Consider the following 16,018-nt stretch of genomic DNA (forward strand, 5'->3'; position numbering starts at 1 on the left):
TGGTGTGTGTCCAAAAAAAGGCAAGGCATCCACTCTGGCTGATTTGCCTGATATCTGACAGTGGAGGAGCTCAACTTTGGAAGATTCAGAACACACAGTTGCTAAATATTTCTGACTGGGAACACGTCACCCATGGGGCACTTCTGCTGCTGAAGAGGATTGAGCAGTAGTGCCATATTGTCAATCCAAATTCCCTTCTCAGCCATGTGGTGGGACGAAGAAAATCCAAGGATTTAAGAAAATTCCTCCTCAGTGCTGGTTCAAACAGTTGGGTTTTGGGAGTGAGCAGTAATAGATAAATTGCCAACAGGAAGTTTGGCACATTAACTTATTACATTATTAAGGACAAGTACACTTTACAGCATTTCAGGGCCCTCATTTCAATCCAATAGGGTGAGATATTCCAACAATATTTCGCTGTCTGCTTCTACTGAATGACAGGCCCATTCACAGTTTGCTGAAATTTGAAAATATTGCCATTTTTGCTTATGGCCTCCCCCAGTGGGTAAGCACTCAGAAGTCTCCTAGTTTATGATTGCTGCTAGGAAGTTACCACCTCCTGTTCTCCAGGGTGGACCATGTGATAATTTTGAGCAATTCCTCTGAGTTTCTCTTTATCTTTCTAATGACAATCGTCTTGCTCGTCTCAATCTGCAAAACATTTGGTGGACTATCTGGAACAGTGATCAGCTTTATTTGACACAGATTATGCAGCCGATTTTCTTTCTGGGATTGTTTTGAATTTCATGAAATTCATTAAAACAAATTATTACCCAACCTATGTGCAGACACCGTTGTAGTTAAAAGACACTTTTGAGACTGTTAGTGAGTCAAAATACAGTAAATTTTATTTCAAAAGCTTTTGGGAGAAACCTGGCCCTTACAGTGGTTTTGATGTGGAGATGCCGGCGTTGGACTGGGGTAAACACAGTAAGTAGTCTGACAACACCAGGTTTAAGTCCAACCGATTTATTATATAGTAAACTTGCAAGCTTTCGGGGTTTGCCCCTTCGTCAGGTGAATGGAGAGTTCTGGCCAGAAGTCAAAACTCCATTTGTGGTCTCACATAAACTTGTACAGTTACAACAAGACTCCCCTCCTCCTAAACACCTTGAAGTAAGGGCCCACATTAACCTTCTGATCACCCGCTACACTTGTGCTAGCTTTCTGTGTTTCATGCATAAATACATTTTTTTCCATTTAAATATTACTCCATTCTTTTGTTTTTCCTTCCAAAATGAACAACTTCACATTTTCCCACATAATACTCCATTTGCCAACCTTTTGTTCATTTACATAACCTATCAATATCTATGTAAACTGTTTGTAGCCCTCTTGCAACTTGTGTATCCACCTATTTTTATGCTGTGTGCAAATTTGGCTACAGTATATTCACTTTCTTCCTCCAAATCATTAATATATATTATAAACAGTTGTGGTTGCAGCAGTTCCAGCACTGATCCCTGTGGAACCCCACAGGTTACAGATCACCAACCTGAAAAGAACCCCTTACCCCACTCGCTGTTTCCTTCCCATTAGCCAGTTCTATTCATGCCAATATACCACCTCCAACACACCATTGCCTCTAATGACTTAATCTTTTGTGAGCTACCTTGTCAAATGTCTTCTGGAAGTCCAAATAGAACAAAACTGCTGGTTCCGTCTATTCACTTTGGTTGGGATTTCCTCTAAAAACTCCTAATAAATTAGTCGGACATGATTTCCCTTTCAGGCAGCCATGCTGACTCTGCTTGATTAGATTTTCCAAATGTGCTGCTATTACTTCCTTAATAATTGTTTCCAACATTTTTCCAACAATAAATGTTAGTCTAATCGGTCTATAGTTACCTCATTTTTGCTTCCCTACTTTTTGAATAACTCAGGATGATGTATGGCTTGAAGGGGAAGTTGAAAGTGGCAATGTTCCCCTGTGTCTGCTGCCCTTGTCTTTATCTAGGTGAAGGAGGGTGCAGCTTTGGAAGGTGTGACCAAGGAGTCACTGCAGTATATCTTGAACGGTAGACACTGCTGCCACTTGGTATTGGTGGTGGAGGAATAAATGTTTATGTTGGTAGATGGGCTAATGATCAAGAAGGCTGCTTTGTATTGGATGGTGTTGAGCTTCTTGAGCATTGTTGGAGCTGCACTTTATGCCTGGGCTCCTGATGCCACACTTGGTCAGATGTTGTCTTGATGTCAAGGCAGCACTTGGGGGGGATTTAGCGACGATAATGCCTTTGAATGTCAAGGAGAGATGGTTAGGCCTTTACCTACAGCAAAGGAAAGACAAATATGTTAGCATTGTTCCAAAGTTTCAAAACTTCAGAGCCACATCATTTGTTTTTCAATTTTTTTCTATTTGTCTTTTAAATTTGAATAAATGACAAAGAATAAGCAACAACCCAGAACATCTAAGTAAAAAGTAGTTTATTAATTAGTCACAGGTAAGCTTACATCCACACTGCAATGAAGTTACTGTGAAAATCCCCTAGTTGCTACACTCCAGCACCAGTTCAGGTACACTGAGGGAGAATTCAGCATGGCCATTTCACCTAACCTGCACATTTTTGGACTGTGGGAGGAAAACAAAGCACCTGGAGGAAACTCATGCAGACACAGGGGGAACAAGCAAACTCCATATAGTGACCCAAGCTGGGAATTGAACCCGGGTTCCTGGAACTGTGAGGCAGCAATGCTAATGATTGCACCACCTAGAGTCTTTGTCAATTTTTAAATGCCAGCTTCCAGTTTACCTCATGTCCTTTTACCCTGATTTTGTGTTATCCGGAGCAGTATTTTATTGTTTTGTACCATTAAGTTTGTACATGTTTCTGTTTTATTTTTATTCTGATATTTCAGTCTATCTTGCTTGTCCTGGAGGTCTTACCCCATCTTCATTGCATAAGGCAACCCTCACCTCAGATCCTGGGGCTCTGAAATTACTGCAGACAGAAGTTTTCTTTACTCAACAAGTAAGATTCTACTTCTGGTAAGCAGTCTCTCATTTTCCTCAATTAAAAATAATTCATGGAAGAATAAATAAATGACCTCCAAATTTGAAGGTTAAAGGCTAGTCAGTGCTGTTTGGTTTAATGGTCAAAAATGGGTGTTAGGTAATATGGAATCTGTCCCTGTATTCACCAATACTTTTAGAGATGTAAACTATTAATTGTTGCACTGACTAAATCTAGTCCCATTATTTTCAGTTTTGAAATTGTAATTATCTCATGTCTCAACTGTGTAATTAATTTTGGATGAAAGCTTTGGAAAACAGATTAATGGCATCTGAGACTAAATGTTATTCATTATTTTATTTTGACAATTTCCTGCTACAATTAAGGCACTGATTTTTGTTGCGATAAGACAGACTATCCTTGCTTACAATGCCAGATTAGCCAGTCCTCTCATGTAAACCTCAGTCTGGGAATTTGATAACATTCGAGTGAAAGATGCGATTAGGGTAACCGCTCAAATCATTTCACCAAGTATGACATCAAGGAACCTTGATAGAAGTCAATGGGAATTGAGGGGAAAACTCTCTATTGGCAGTAACTAATGTTGGTGGCCAATCCTTTCAGCCCAAGGACATTGTTTCAGGAGTTCCTCAGGGTAATATCCTAGCCCAACCATACTGAGCTTCTTTAACAGTGATCTTCCCTTAATTGTAAGATTAGAAGTGAGGATGTTTGCTGCTGGTTGTGCAATGTTCAGTATTATTTGAAGCAGTTTGTAACCATATGCAGCAAGACCTGGACAACCTTTGGGTTCACAAGTGGCAAATAATATTTGTGTCATACAGTGCCAGGCAAAGACCATCTCCAACAATCCTCTTGACATACAATGACCTGACCGTTACTTAATTCCCTCACCACCAATATGTTAGGAACTATCATTGACCAGAAATTTAACTGGACTAGACACATAAATAGTGGAGCTAAAACAGTAGGTTGAGGCTATAATAAGTAACTCACTTCCTAACAACCCAAAGCCTGTTCACCATTTACAAGTCAGAAGTCGAAAGTGTGATGGAATACACTTCACTTGCCTGTTTGAATTTAGCTGCAACAATTCAAGACATTCAGGGCAAAGTGGCCTGTTTGATTGGGTAGCCCATCCACCAGCTTAAACCTTTACTCCCTCCACCAACAGCACAAATAGCAGCAATACGTACAGTGAAATTGTGATGTATCAAATACCGATTACGTGAAATTCTAGTTATGTTGAAGTTGTCAATTATTCCCACCGACAGAATAACAAATTTCTTAGAACGATGCCCATAATAAGCTGAAATTCCACACTGGTAACTCCAGAGCAGCTGGAATTCTTGGACAGCGCAGCCAGATTTCAGCCAATGGATAAGAAGTAATTAGGAACTTGAAAATCTACTATTGATCGCGGCTGATCTCAAGTTATCGATGCCGTCGAAAAGATGGTGTACAATCCAGCTGTTTGAGAGGTCATGTTCATGATGAACGAAGTGTGAAAGGTGATAGAGGAAGCTACAGTTGCCAAGTGCTTCTAGCATTCTGTGTTCAGACTGTTTAGGCCTACACGAGGTGGCAAAAACGAGGAGGAGCAGGATGAGGTCAGCCAGCCTGATAATGAGGCATTTTTCACTTGCTTGCTGGAGACTGACATGGAAATTTGAGCAGAGAACCATGGAGACTTATGTGGAGATGGATGATGCCCCACACTACTGAATGGAACTAGCAAATGATGCAGTTGTAGTTGTAATACATTTTTCAACTGAAATGACCTGAGGAGGCCAATGACTGTAAAGAGTCTGATGAAGGCCCATCTGCTCACCCACTTGTTTCCCTGGCTGATGCCACAAAAATCATAGAGATGCTCCAGGGTTTTGCACTGCAGCATGAAAACCCATTTGACTGCATTGATGATAATGGTGGACACGCACATCTGAAAGCAGAACGTGAAGCAAAAAATGATTACAGAGTTTTCCTGGAGCTAACTCCTGATATTTTTCAAAGCACAGCTCTGGACTTTTACAAGGTCTGGCAATGTAAGGTGCAACCATATTGAATAAAGACTTTTCACAAATTTGCTGCTTCACTGTGTATTCATTTGGTATTTGAATCTATTGTTTTTGACCTAGATTGCATGTGTGGGCATATCGGATTACATAGAGGCACATTCATGTGGAATGGGCTCTTCAGCGATCATGAATTTGGTGGCAAGTCCCCTAGAATTTTACTGAACAAGATGCACTGTAGCAAATCACCAGCGCTTTTGCAACAGCACCTTCCAAACTTGTGGTTTTTACAACTTAGAAGAAATAGGGCAACAGATCTTGGGAACACCACCTGCAAGTTCTCCTCCAAGTCATGTGCTATCCTGAATTAGAATTATATCTCAGTTCATTCAGTGTTGCAGATCAAAATCTCTATAACAGAGGAGCATTGTGGCCAATTGTAGTACCTCAACTAATATCCCAAATGTGAGTAGTTAACACCATGATCAAACTGGAATGTTCCCTGCCTTCGTGTGCATTAGAGAGGGCCCTTTAACTCACGAGTTCCGGGAAGAATTGCAGTCATGTAAATTACAAACATGTGGGTTTCCTCTGGGTCTCCGGTTTCCTCTCAGTTCAAAGATGTGCAGATCAGGTTGATTGATCATGCTAAAATTGCCCTTTAGTGTCCTGAGATGCGTAGGTTAGAGGGATTAGCAGGTAAAATTAGTAGGGATATGGGGTTAGGGCCTGGGTGGGATTGTGGTCGGTGCAGACTTGATGGGCCAAATGGCTTCTTCCTGCACTGTAGGGTTTCTATGTCACATATATTGTTTGTGTCTCTTGAAATGTTGGTGGAGTAGTCCTAAATTATTGAGTAACAGTTTATACGTACAAAGTTTGTTAGAAAGTGGAAGGGATTGTAATCTAGCACTGACATTCCTAATCTCAGGCAGTTGCTCAGTTATCTTTATCAAGTAGTTATGAACTAGACCTATGTGACCCAAAAATTGAACTGTGAATGGGGAAATAACAACTACTAGAGTTTTATCGTTCTGTCCATCTCATTAAAAAAGAAGATATAGGATCCACACAGTACAGAAGGACGCCGTCCAGCTCATTGAGTATGTACTGACCACAATCCTTCCCAGGCCCTATCCCCATAACTCTCATTTACCCTGCTAATCTTCCTGACACTAAGGGAGAATTTAGCATGGCCAATCAACCTAACCCACACATTCTTGGACTGTGGGAGGAAACCGTAGCACCTGGAAGAAAAGATTGGAGAGTGTCAGATGTTGTGCCTTTGTTTAAAAGGGGCTGCAGGGAAAAGCGTGGGAACTACAGGCCAGTGAGCCTCACATCTGTGATGGGTAAATTGTTGGAAGGTAGTTTGAAGACAGGATCTACAGACATTTAGAGATTTAAGGACTGATTAGGGACAGTCAGCATAGCTTTGTGGGTGGAAAATCATGTCTCACAAATTTATTTGAGTTTTTGGAGGGTAACCAAGAAGGTGGAAGAGGGCAGTGCAGTTGATATTATCTACATGGACTTTAGCAAGGCCTTTGACAAGCTACCGCATGGTAAGTTGTTGCATAAAGTTAAACCTCATGTGATCCAGGGCGAGGTATCTAAATGGATACAAAATTGGCTTTTTGACAGAAGCCAGAGGGTGGTTGTAGAAAGTGCTTTTTCAAACTGGAGGCTTGTGACCAGCGGTGTGCCTCAGGGATTAGTGCTGGGCCCACTGTTATTTGTCATTTATATTATTGATTTGGATGAGAATATAGGGGGCATGATTAGTAAGTTTGCAGATGATACCAAGATTGGTGTTATAGTGGACAGTGAAGGAAGTTATCTCTAATTGCAACAGGATCTTGATCATTTGGGCCAGTGGGCTGACAAATGGCAGATGGAGTTTAATTTAGACAAATGCGAGGTGGTGCATTTCGGTTGATCGAACCAGGCAGGACTTACTCAGTTAATGGTGGGGCACTGGGGAGAGTTACAAAACAAAGAGATCTAGGGATAAATGTTCATTGCTCCTTGGAAGTGGAGTCACAGGTGGACAAGGCATTCAGCATGCTTGATTTCATTGGTCAGAACATTGAATACAGGAATTGGGATGTCTTGTTGAAGTTGTACAAGACATTGGTAAGGCCACACTTGGAATACTGTGTCCAATTTTGGTCACCCTATTATAAAAAGGGTATTATTGAACTAGAAAGAGTGCAGAAAAGATTTACTAGGATGCTACCGGGACTTGATGGGTTGAGTTATAAGGAGAGACTGAATAGACTGGCACTGTTTTCTCTGGGGCGTAGGAGGCTGTGGTGTTACCTTGTTGAGGCCTTATAACACAATGAGGGGCATAGACAAGGTAGATAGTCAATATCTTTTCCCAAAGGTAGGGGAGTCTAAAACTAGAGAGCATAGGTTTAAGGTGAGAGGGGAGAGATACAAAAGTGTCCAGAGGGGCAATTCTTTCACACACAGGGCAGTGAGTGTCTGGAACAAGCTGCCAGAGGTAATAGTAGAGACAGGTACAATTTTATCTTTTAAAAAGCATTTAGATAGTTACATGGGTAAGATGGGTGTAGAGGGATATGGACCAAATGAGGGTAATTGAGATTAGCTTAGGGGTTTTAAAAAAAAGGGCGGCATGGACAAGTTGGGCCAAAGAGCCTGTTTCCATGCTGTAAACCTCTGTGACTCTTAAGAAGGGACATCTTTATCACTTAATTCTTGGCTCATTCTACACTGTCCAGAAGCTCATGTCTATACCAAGATACCTGTACATTTTAAAGGAGAAATTATTTGGTGGATGAAGACATTACACAGCATTGCATGAAGGTCTACACCAGAGGATCCCGGGCTTTAACTCGCAATCTGCTAAGTGAGGTGATCTAATCAAGGGCATGGATAGGGAACGTTCTGATAGTCTTAGAGCTTCAGGAAAGAGAAGGGATGTTTTACTCATTCCTAATCACTATCCAATTGCCCTAAGAAAAGTGAGGGTATGTGGATATTAGATGGGACCAGGTCGAGATATGGAAGTGGAATTCCCACAGTTGAATAGTCCATCACTGCTCACAGTTTACAGGAGAAGAAAGGCCAGTAGTTGGGCTTATCAGAAGGCTTTATGTGAGGAGGGAAGCAGACTGAATTAAAAGGTTGGCACAGTACTTTTCCCCAGATTCAAAGCTTCCAGTTCCCTGTATCATTTTTATGATCAGACATCAGGCTGGGTAAAATAACCATTTTAATGTGTGATAGGAATAAAGATATTAGGTTTTAGTAAATTGAACATTATCAGCACATAAGTAATTTGGGGTTCATTTTGCAGAATATACCATCTCAGTGCTTGTTGAATCTTACAGTTTGCAGCAGTCTTAGCACTGAACAGAGGTGTCTTTGTCTAATTGTTCCAATGTCAAATGCCTCTCAGCTTTGAAAGTAAAGGTATAGTCCATGATTTATCGCAGGCCAGTTATCTGTGTAAGGAGGTAACACCCTTGAATTGAAGGCTTTGAGATGGAGTCACCTATATCAGCATATGATGATATGCATGGAGACTATTAGTTTGTAACAATTGGAAAAAGTTCAAGGGATGATGCAAAAATTGTAATTAACCACTGAGGGATCTTCAAAGCAAATTAACTGAGTACAATTCAAAGCCAGGTAGTTCGGCCAAATATATCCTAAGTTATATAAAAATGAAGTAGTATTGGAAAATGCCATTCAGGTTCAGGACAGGATGTTTTCTCACTGTCCACTCTTTTTAGAGTTGAGTTTCTGTTTACCAACATGAAATTATCCCTCTCTTGACATGAGGACACACTTCTTTTCCAAAGTGCACAGACTCTGAAAGAGTCAAGGTCTGAATTTTACATTCTTCCCTTTCTTGCTGGTAGGAAGGAGTATGAAAATACATGGTTGGAATTCCCTTTGAGTTCCCACATGTCCCGATCTGGTTGGGGTTTTACACTGGGGCATACTAGGCCTCAGACAGGAAGCTTATCCCGTCTTCAATTAAGGCCCTTAAATAGCCTTAATTTTTAGGCTGACAGATGGATGACAGTCGGTTTGGAGGGGTAGTGTGAATGTTTGATCGCAGGTGGGAAAATGGGAGCACTTCCATCAGAAGGCCCTTTCTGCCAGGAGCATCCTGCAGTTAGTTTTACTTCCCTGCTCTTTCTTCACAGTCCTGCATTATTTTCTCCTTCAAATATTTATCCAATCCCCTTTAGAAATCTCTTAAATCTGTTTCATTAGCCCATCAGACTATTCCTTCCAAATCCAACCACGTGCTGTTAGCTTTCCTCATGTTGTCTGTAGTTCTTCTGCGAATCATCTTAAATTTGTTCCCTGAGTTTAGAAGGCTCCGTTATGCATAGAGGTTGCATAAAGATGATTTGTATTTTCATGAGTACCCAACATTGAGATGTGATCTGTTTTGAGATCTTTAAAATGTTTAACCAATTTGGCAGGGTAGATTCCAGTGAAACTATTTCCTCTAGTGCAGGAATTGAGAACAAGGGGACATAAAATTAGAGCTAGTTCATTCAGGAATGAAAAACATAAAATATCAAGGTTAGTAGAAATCTGGAATCTTCTCCTCCTATAGGCTGCGGGTCACTTGGAGTTTTAAAAACTGAGATCTATAGTTATTTTCAGCGAGGCTATCAATGAATAAGGAACTAAGTCAGGGGAATAGAGTTAAAATACATTTCAGCCATGAATTAGTTGAAAGACACAGCAGGCTCAACGGGCTGGCTAATTTCTGTTCTTGTGTTCCATAATGTAAACTAAAACATCAATTTTCAACAGAAAAATACATTAGTAATAAACTTCAAAAGCAGTGGAGATTTTAGAAGCAAATTAACTGGTTCATAGTATATCAGACAACAAATAATTATTTCAAACAACTTTTTCAAAATTAAAATTAATACTATGAAACAAAAACAGAAATGCTGGAAATGAACAGCAGATCAGTCGGCATCTCATTACATCCGAGATAGAGATCCTTATTTAGGATCTTGCTCCAAAGGAAGGTCTTCACCCAAAATCTTACTTTGTTTGTTTTCTTTGCAGGTGCTGACTAATCGCTTTGTGCTGTCAACATTTGTTGATTTTATTTCAGATTTCAAGCACCTGTAAAGTTTGCTTTTTACTGAAAGACAACTAAATTGTTTAATGAGCAGTTGATACAGTTTACAAGTTCACTAGATGCTGGTTAGGCTCGAGTTGTTTTCCTTAGAGCAGAGAAGACTGAGGTGGACCTGAATAAGGAACGAAGAAAATTACTGCACAAGAACAGACCCTTCGGCCCTCCAAGCTTGCACTGATCATGCTGCCCGACTGAACTAAAACCCACTACTCTTCCAGGGACCATAGCCCTCTTCCCATCCTTTTCATGTATTTGTCCAGATGCCCCTTAAAACTCACTATTGTATCTACTTTCACTACCTTCCCCAGCAATGAGTCCCACCACCCTCTGTACATCTCCTTTAAACCTTACGCCTCACGCCTTAAACCTGTGCCCCCTAGTAATTGACGCTTCCACCCTGGGAAAAATCTTCTGACTACCCATTCTGTCCATGTCCCTCATAATCTTGTGGACTTCTATCTACAAGAAAAACCTGATTGAGGTACACAAAGGAAGTAAACTTTTCCCCTTAGTAGAGGAGTCAATAATCAGGAACATAGATTTAAGATAAGGGACAGAAGATTTAGAAGGGATTTGAGGAAAAGTGTTATCGCCCAGAGGGTGGTTGGAATTTGGAACTCATTGTCTGAGAGGGTGATAGAGGCAGGGACCCTCAGCATTTAAGAAATATTTAGATGAACATTTGAGACACTGTATCATGCAAGATTACAGACCAAGCTGGAAAATGTGATTAGAACAGATAAGTGGATAAGTGTTTGATGGCTGGTGCAGACATGATGGGCTGAAGGGCCTCTTGCTGTGCTGTAAAACTCTGACTCTGAGTTAGTATATTGACGCCATTAGGTCCTAGTGCTCGCCACCACAATCTTCTTAAAAGCTCATATGTGAAACCTCAATCACTCCATCTGTAACAGTTCTACTTTAATTAGTAGGTAATCGCTCAGCACTGATTAATGTATTTTTAGATTGGAACGCTGGGATTTTACAAAAACCATTAATTTATTCATTTAAACATTGGAGCTACCATTACTTTATTTCTTTTGTAAACTGGAACAGACATGGATTTATTTATTCAAACACAGCAGGCAGCTAGTAATTTCAGCAGAGCCCCTGGGCAGAGTGAAAATATCAATTTTAGAATGCAAACATTGGAATAAAGTGTGTCTTTATTGTTACATTTTATTTCAGTGTTGCAGGGCCAAAGAAGACACCAGACAATGGTTTACGATGATTCATTTAATATTTAACACCTTAGCAAACAATCATTGTGGGCTGGTGGCCATGACTAAAATTTATTTTCACCATTAACACACTGGTTTTGGATAAATTATAAGCAAACAGGAGGATCATTAATATCTTTCTAAGTTTGAATTTTTTTGAGAGTAGATAGGCTGAGTGTTGCAGTGAAAACAGAACTGGCATCACTGCAAGAACAGTATAGGGAAATGTATTATAGATATATCAATGTTTCTAACCGACAGATTCAATCTCAATGCTGTGAAATGGGCATGACAATTAATTGGTTTTTAATACATTACCGGTGTATCCCCTGTCACCTTGCTAAATAATTGCCTAGATTTTGCTGTAGTAATAACTGTTCACCAACATTCCTCCTCTGAAAATGACAGCAATTCTGGAATCCACACATGCGCAGACTAATGCGGAGATCCAAAAGCTGTCGTCAGTAATTTTCTCCTTTAAAGGGTACATTGATGAGACACCCAACTCTCCCCATTAAAATCAAATTAGATTAATAAGAACTTCCACTCTAATGCTGTTAATCTCATAAAAATACTTGAAGATACACCTTTTGGAATGAGGTATAAATGGGTTTTAAATGTACTAATTTGCTAACCACCTTCAGTGGCCTGTAAAGCTAATTTTATATTTGTATAATGTATAGTTATTGTAGCTTCTATGTTAATCCTGTCAAAGGCTGAAAACTTCAATTAAAAGTGAATACCTGTAAGTGTTTTTAACTGTATGATTTGTGGTGTGTGAATATTTCAATTTGTTAGGTTGTGTACTTGCTTGCTGATGGCGTCACTGCTGCTGCTGCCATACATGGCGCCAGATTTAAACTGCTGCCAGGAAAGAGGATAACCAGACCACTGAGGTCACGAAATCTTTGTGGACAGTTTTCAAGGTCAGCAGTACACTTATTTGCTGCTGACTGCAACGTCCGGGCCCAAGTGTTTTTAGTTATTTTTAACAGGCCGAAATGTTGGTGAAATGGTACGCATAGCTGGTATCCGTGTTCCCTATTCAAGGCAACAGCAAGATCTTGAGACATTTTAGGCATTATCAATATAAAAAAACTAAATAGAGAATTGGAAGTAGGTGTGACAAGATTTTAACATATGTAAAATATATGGATCTATTTTATTGAATGCCAGGATTAGTTACTGGTATTTATTAACAGAATTGCATGTTTTTGCAATTGACTATGAATTTGTCGCTGAAACTATTATTAAACCTATTGTTTTTATACTCAGAAACCTTCAGATGTTGGGAAAACTCTTAGAACTTGCATTTTTTACAGTAACGTATGTACACTATTTTAATAGAAAATAGTCTGTCATAAGACAGACTCTGTAAAGTCAAGACTCTGTAAAGTCAGGACAAGCAAAGAACATAGAACATTACAGCGCAGTACAGGCCCTTCAGCCCTCGATGTTGCACCGACCAGTGGAAGCAATCTAGTGACCCTCTAACCTAAACTATTCCAATGTTATCCATATGCCTATCCAATGATCATTTGAATGCCCTTAAAGTTGGCGAGTCCACTACTGCTGCAGGCAGGGCATTCCGTGCCCTTACTACCCTCTGACGTCAGTCCTATATTTATCACCCCTTAATTTAAAGCTATGACCCCTCATGTTAGCCATCACCATCCGAGGAAAAAGGCTCTCACTGTCCACCCTATCTAATCCTCTGATCATCTTGTATGCCTCAATTAAGTCACCTCTTAACCATCTAACGAAAACAACCTCAAGTCCCTCAGCCTTTCCTCATAAGACCTTCCCACCATACCAGGCAACATTCTGGTAAATCTCCTCTGCACCCTTTCTGCAGCACGGTTTCATTAAAGGGAAGTCGTGTCTGACAAATTTATTGGCGTTCTATGAGGATGTGTCTAGGGCGGTGGAGAGAGGAGAGCCGGTGGATGTGGTGTTTCTTGATTTTCAGAAGGCGTTTGATAAGGTGCCGCACAAGAGGTTATTACAGAAGGTTAGGGGGCATGGACTTGGGGGTAGGGTGTCAAACAGGAGGCAGAGAGTGGGGGTCAATGGGTGCTGTTTGGATTGGCGGTTGGTGACTAGTGGAGTGCCCCAGGGATCGGTGCTGGGGCCTCAGCTACTTACCATTTATATAGATGATCTGGAGGAGGGAACCGAGTGTATGGTGTTGAAATTTGCTGATGACACCAAGATTGGTGGAACGGCAAATTGTGCGGAGGGTGTGGAAAGTCTGCAGAAGGATCTAGATAGGCTGGGCGAATGGGCCAGGAACCGGCAAATGGAATTTAATGTTGGCAAGTGTGAAGTTGTCCACTTTGGTAGGAATAATGGTAGGAAGGACTATTACTTACGGGGCGAAAAACTGCAGCATGCAATGGTGCAGAGGGACCTCGTGGTCCTTGTGCATGAGTCACAAAAACCCAGCCTGCAGGTGCAGCAGGTGGTCAGGAAGGCAGATGGGATGCTGGCCTTCATAGCGAGGGGGATTGAATATAAAAGTAGGGAGGTCTTGCTGCAACTGTACAGGGCGCTGGTGAGGCTGCAGCTGGAGTACTGTGTGCAGTTTTGGTCGCCACACTTACGCAAGGATATTTTGGCCTTGGAGGGAGTGCAGAGGAGGTTTACTAGGCTGATACTGGAGTTGAGGGGGTTGAACTATGAGGAGAGGCTGAATAAACTAGGCTTGTACTCATTAGAGTTTAGAAGAATGAGGGGCGATCTCATTGAGACATATAAGATGATGAATGGGATGGATAGGATAGAGGTGGAGAGGCTCTTCCTGCTCAGAAAGGACAGTAGGACTAGAAGGCACAGCCTCAAGATAAAGGGGGGCAGTTTAGAACGGAGTTGAGGAGGAACTTCTTCACTGAAAGTGTGGTGAATCTCTGGAATTCTCTGCCCGTTGAAGTGGTGGAGGCTGCCTCGCTAAATATATTTAAGACACGGGTTGATAGGTTTTTGATAGGCAAGGGGATTAAGGGTTATGGGGAGAGGGCGGGAAAGTGGAACTGAGCCACGACAGATCAGCCATGATCTTATTGAATGGTGGGGCAGGCTCGAAGTGCTAGATGGCCTACTCCTGCTCCTATTTCTTCTGTTCTTATGTTCTTTCCAATGCTTCCATATCTTTCTTATAATGCGGCGACCAGAACTGTATGCAATACTCCAAGTGCAGCCGCACCAGAGTTTTGTACAGCTACAACATGATCTCACGGCTCCGAAACTCAATCCCTCCACCAATAAAAGCTAACACACCGTATGCCTTCTTAACAACCCTATCAACCTGGGTGCCAACTTTCAGGGATCTATGCACATGTACACCAAGATCTCTCTGCTCATCCACACTACCAAGAGTCTTTCCATCAGCCCAATACTCTATAATCCTGTTACTCCTTCCACAGTGAATCACCTCACACTTTTCTGCATTAAACTCCATTTGCCACCTCTCAGCCCAGTTCTGCAGCTTATCTATGTCCCTTTGCAAACTATAACATCCGTCCGCACTGTCTACAACTCCACTGACTTCCGCAAGTGTCATCCGCAAATTTACTAACCCATCCCTCTACACCCTCATCTAGGTCATTTATAAAAATGACAAACAGCAGTGGCCCCAAAACAGATCCCTGTGGTCCACCACGAGTAACTGAACTCCAGGTTGAATATTTCCCATCAACCACCACCCTCTGTCTTCTATCAGCCAATTCCTGATCCAAACTGCTAAATCACCCTCAATCCCAAGCATCCGTATTTTCTGCAGTATCTTACCATGGGGAACGTTATTGAACGCTTTACTGAAATCCATATACACATCAACTGCTTTACCCTTATCCACCTCTTTGCTCACCTTCTCAAAGAACTCAGTAAGGGTTGTGAGGCACGACCTACCCTTCACAAAATCGTGTTGACTATCCCTAATCAAATTATTTCTCTCTAGATGATTACAAATCCTATCTCTTATAATCCTTTCCAAAACTTTGCCCACAACTGAAGTAAAACAATTAAACTAACTTCTATATAGCATGACCTATGAATTGGGGGTTGCCTGAAATAATGTTTTAATTTTGATATTCTCTTTATATTTTAAAGATTTGAAGGATGAAAACCTCTAAATGGGAAGGTGTAGATGGATACAGCATCTAAAGTTCTCTTTTGTTCCTATATAGTACAGAGAAGAACTCAATATATATATAATCCAACTGTTAATTGCAAATTGGGGAGAAATGAGGGAGAATGCCAAAAAATTAGAAAGACAAGACACCAACTGAACAAATGCCTTCAAAGCAAGGACCAACATACAGTACAGCATAAATAGAACAAGATTTCATGTAACAGTTAAACATTAACAGATGAAACGGTTAAGTTTTAGAACATAGAACATTACAGCGCAGAACAGGCCCTTCGGCCCACGATGTTGTGCCGACTAGTTAAAAAGCAATGACCCTCTAACCTAAACCGAACCCTTTCCATCCATTTTTGTTTTGAAAAGCCAATATTGTGATAGGGTCCTACTTCAGAGCGACAATGTCTATGATAGTCTTAAGAAACAGGAAGAAAACAATTGTTAAACCATTTAATCCTCCTTTTAACATAACATCTAGGAGCAGGAGCAGGCAGTTCAGCCCCTTGAGCCTGCTC

The 16,018-nt window shown here is 41.0% G+C and overlaps 1 long non-coding RNA gene across 1 annotated transcript; it reads left to right on the forward strand.

Annotated features, from left to right (window-relative positions):
* Positions 1-2,595: 2,595 nt before the first annotated feature.
* LOC145358261 (uncharacterized) lies at positions 2,596-5,058 on the forward strand. The gene is made up of 2 exons (XR_013889459.1): positions 2,596-2,989; positions 4,250-5,058. It is a non-coding gene; the product is annotated as an uncharacterized LOC145358261 (long non-coding RNA).
* Positions 5,059-16,018: the final 10,960 nt, after the last annotated feature.

Source organism: Carcharhinus amblyrhynchos, chromosome 25 (genome assembly GCF_965287045.1).
Source record: "Carcharhinus amblyrhynchos chromosome 25, sCarAmb.v2.hapA, whole genome shotgun sequence".
NCBI classification, from domain to species: domain Eukaryota; kingdom Metazoa; phylum Chordata; class Chondrichthyes; order Carcharhiniformes; family Carcharhinidae; genus Carcharhinus; species Carcharhinus amblyrhynchos.